Source organism: Pinus tabuliformis, chromosome 6, assembly GCF_031772625.1.
Source record: "Pinus tabuliformis cultivar Carrire ecotype Pingquan chromosome 6, CPIR1, whole genome shotgun sequence".
In the NCBI taxonomy this organism is placed as follows: domain Eukaryota; kingdom Viridiplantae; phylum Streptophyta; class Pinopsida; order Pinales; family Pinaceae; genus Pinus; species Pinus tabuliformis.
Window position 1 is genome coordinate 1,878,266,085 of NC_142292.1, and position 4,882 is coordinate 1,878,270,966.

A 4,882-nucleotide genomic window follows, 5' to 3' on the forward strand; every position below is an offset into this window, starting at 1 on the left:
AGTACCTTCTCTCTCTTTATTATTTATACGAATGGTCCAGGATCTTTAACCAAGCTCTTCCTTCTTTTATATTGATATACATGTCTTATTAGGGACATCATTGGTCATGGGTTGATGAACCTGAAACTCCTTGCGCCAAATGCAAAGGAAACAAATAATATTTTCTTGATAGCTCATAAGAAAGCTTTAGAACCATTAGTTATCAAGCGTCTAAGTATATATTGTTTTAGTATAGAATCTAGGAGTCACAATAAAGTTAGACAAGCTATTCTTGTATAGCTATGGACAAAATACATTAAAAACCTTATTTCTTCTATTGAACTATTGTTTAATTAAACATTCTCGAGCATGGTTCCTATTCACATTTTTATGTGTGCATAAAGTTAATCCATAGCTACTATAGCCATTTCTAGTGCCTTATCTAAGGAGTTAAGGCCCATTCTATGATAGTTGTTATATTATTAGCTAGGATTCTTGGATTTTAGTAATAGTTCCTCTTCAATGTTCATGCATTTTATTGGTGGATTAATTCCCTTTTTCCTAGTAGAATACCATTGTTTCCATTCTAAATTTAATTTTCATTTATAATTTCATTAAAAAGTTATTTTTATTTCCAATAGAGGAGTGTTGTTTGGTGTATATACCACATATCCCATACATCATTAATACAATGTACATTACAAGCAATAGAAATTGTTATAATGAACGAACTGTTATTACTAGTAGAATTGTATCATTGATTACGATTATCTAACATAAGATAATTTCCATTTCTATTAGATTCCTAACAAGAGCTAAGAAGTTATTTGGAACAAGGCTCATCACTCATTCACTGAATGTCTAAGTCTGCAAATCTTGATTTACTCAATGAAAATGGGCATCAGGTTAACTCCTTTTCTTTTCATTTTAGCTAAAATGTTAGAATTGGTTATGTGTTTTGTTCTGTAATCTTATATGTACTCTTGTTGTTTTAGCATGTGATTAATTTTGTTCAATGAGGCAAGTACTATGGAGCTAAAGCAAACATAAAATTTTGGGATCCTAAAATTCAGCTTTCAAATGAGTTCATCTTGTCTCAGTTTGGTGATTTTGGTAGGTTCATCTGAAGCAATTGCAAAAAGGAAATCCCAATGCCATTCTAATGTAATTCCTTTCCTGGATGATTTTACAAGTGAATTGAGATCTATGTGGGAACAATAACACTAGGCTCATCACATATTGGATTGTAAGCTCTTCTACAACATGCCCCCTATAGCTTCAATTTGTTTTCGATTGTGCATGGGTGCGGGAGGGAACTTTGAGATTCCAAAGAAGTTTGGTGAGTTAAAAACAATTACTTTGACAAAAGAGTTACATTAATGGTCCAAATGTTACTTATTGTAGAGAGTGATGCTTATCAGGCTACTGAATGCTACAACTTTCTCTTCTCAGGATCATATTCTTGAATTCTTGACAGTTTATCGACATACATAATTTGTTTTGAACTTGCAGGATCCAAAATAAGGGAAATGGTGTATCCAATTTTGAAATCATAATGTCTTAGGATACTGGCCAACACCTCTATTTTCCTACTTAGCAGACAATGCCAACATGTTGAATTGGGGCAGTGAATTTGCTAACTCTGATCTAGATGGGAAACACACCTCCACTCAGATGGGAAGTTGTCATTTCCCAAATGGAGGATTCGAAAATCTAGTTACCTCTAGGATATCTAGGTAGTTGATGGATCAAATAATTTGAGAGGTCCAAAACAATTAGGTACATACACCCAGGCATCCAACTACTATGATGTTCAGAAATGCTACAACAATGTTTGGGGTAACTACTTCTATTATGGAGGTCCCCATAGGTTGTAGATGGTCTGCCTTTATGATAGTAGTCTTTCTTTCTTCCCCTTGTGGGCAAGTTCATTTGAAACAGAGAGTTGAATGTTATTTATTTCAGTTTCTGTAATCAGTGGTGTTCATAATTCAGTGCTATGAGTACTTCAAGATTTCCAACCCCCAAAGTTCTTTTCTTTCTACAACCATCCTAGTGTATATGGGGACATGTCATATGACATGACTGCACATTGTACTTTTTAGAGTATCATTGTACCTTTTCTAATGTGGCTTCTTTGTGCTACATGTGGATACCTATAAGTGGCTTATCGCATTTAATTAAATAACACTATGGGGAGATGTAGTCATGGTTGCCCGTGGCCCTACAAGTTCATTCCCCTCATTCATGTCTATATATATTGTAAATATTTATTTATTGAATTTTTTCAAGTGCTTTATGCAGATTTAAGCATAAACTGCAATCATGTTGATATGCTAGACTTTTGGGTATTCTATTAATTCAGTTCTCTAGACAGGTCAGAGAATATAGCAAAAATTATCATTTCAGTCTGGTTTGTTAGTTGGATCAAAGAAAATGTGCTCTAGAATCTAGATATGTTATTCATAATGCCATTTGTAAATAGATTCCAATGGTATGGATGTACTATTTTGTCTTGCATGATGTAAGAGTCCCACTAAGTGTGTCATAGGTACGATGGAAATGGGTAGTTTAGATGATTTTACTTGATGTAAGAGTTGTATTGGATACTTTACATGTCATATTTAATATTCGTTTTGCATGGGATGATAGGATGGATATTTTCACACAACTATTAGTATTGTAACTGTTTCTGTCACTGTGCATGAGTTGTAAGTATTTTCTTGCATAATCATTTCCAATAACACAATCATAGGGTCTTTCATAAGTTGATAACAGCGGTGTCAAATCATGCACCACTTCAATATTTCATGATGTAAGAGTTGTATTATATATTTTACATGTATTATTTCACCTTCACTATGCATGACATGATAGGATGGACATGTTCACACAACTACTGGCATAAGCGTTTTCTTGCAAAATCATGTCAAACAACACATTGATGTAGAGTCTTTCCTAGTTGTACAACGGAGGTGCCAAATTCATGTATCACTTCAATTTTTTTAGTGTGCATGAGTTGTAAGTTTTTGTTCTTACATATGATCATGTCCAATGACACATTGATCTTAAGTCTTTCCAACAACACATTGTTATAAAGTTTGTCAAGTTCATGCACCAATTCGAATTTTTGTGATGCATTATCAGTTATATTTTGTTCTTGCATATGATCATGTGTGATGACACGTAAATCTAGAGTCTTTTATAGCTTGAAAACATATAAATAGTTATACATCACTTCAATATTTTACATCTATTGTTTCACCCTCATCCTGGATGACATGATAGAATGGACATGCACACGCAGCTACTCCTTCATGATGTTTGTATCTCTTACCTACAAAGTATGAGCTGCAAGTTTTCTTGCATGATCATGTTCATGCCATAAAGTATTATTTTGTCCCTCATACAATGTGATCAGAGCCAAAATTGAAATCTGTTGAGGGTCAGACCATGATGGGACTAGAATTGGTTTAAATACTGTGTTGAAGAACTCATCAATGAGAGTTGTATGAGTTAATATAACCATATACCATTTCAATATGAGTTGCAAAGTGTTCTTGCATGATCATGTTTGTGCCATAAAATATTCTATCCCTCGTACCAGAATGAGAATCTCAAACATATTTTTCATCCAAAGATTAAATTTTCGAGGTTTTCCTTTTATCTTCACTGATGAGCAATTCCATATGCCTTCCAAAATGCATGTCATTGTTCACAAAAAGATGCTAAAAAATGGTCTAATTTTTTTCTATTGAAATTGAATGGCTATATTAACATATTTCCTTCCTTCTGATCAAAGTTTTATTCTTTTAACATTTGTAAAACTTACTGTAAAATGTAAGGTTGTGTGCTCTTCCAAACCATGCAATAATATTGAGGTTGGGTCTTTTCTAAATGCATGAACCAGATGACTGTCTTGGAACTTCCTGAAACTTGTAATAGTAATAGGAATACAACCATGGGATTTACATGCTTTTACATGACAGAGATTTGTCTCTTTTAAGTTTTAACCGAGATCCAACCCTTTTCTACTAGTATATGATAGTATGTATTTGATCATCAGTGCTCCAAACATCTACAACAACTAAGTGGACATAGGAATAAGCTACACCTTATGTTTTATGTTTTATTAATTGCTTTCATACCTAATAGGGACTCGTGCTATTGACATATCGTTATTCACACTACTTGATCGTATCAATTATTAGGATATTACTATCTCTATTAATTACATTGACCATGGTCTTACATATCCATAACGAATAGCACTAATCACCTCAATTATATAGAGAAGCCAGTACGTGTTACTAGTACAAATTAGTATAACATGTTATGTTCATTAATCACACTATCCTTTACTGAGATAGTATAAGATATTCAAGTACTCAATGTGATACTCTATTACACTTACAAGTACCTATACAAGATCATGTTAATACTATCAATTATGTGAAAGTTCAACCACCTCTTTCCTGTCCATTTCATCTTGGCAACCTTTTTGAGGTTCCATCATCACCTCATGTATCTATGCCACATCCTCTAACTTCCCAAACTGATCACATAATTCTTCAACCGGTGCTAGCTCAATGGTAGAACACTTTCTTTACATGTAAAAGGTTGGTAGTTCAATTCTACTATGCCCTAATATGAATTAATAAATGATATTGTTCTTTATTTTTAATCAAATACATTTTATATTGATAAAAAATCAATGGTGAGATATTTTCCTCGATTTATTGTTTTATATTGTCTTTAAAGAGACAAAAATGAAATTCTCTCCTAACACAAAATAATACTAGTGTTATATGTCTTTATAGAGACAATTATTTAAGACACTAATTTGAGAAAGACAATTTACCCCAAAAAATGCACTTGTGTTATATATTGTTTACAATTTTTC

At 32.9% G+C, this 4,882-nt stretch overlaps 1 pseudogene; it reads left to right on the plus strand.

The window, feature by feature from the left end:
• The first annotated feature begins 836 nt into the window (after window positions 1–836).
• On the plus strand, window positions 837–1,856 carry LOC149266666 (protein neprosin-like; annotated as a pseudogene).
• The last annotated feature ends 3,026 nt before the right edge of the window (window positions 1,857–4,882 follow it).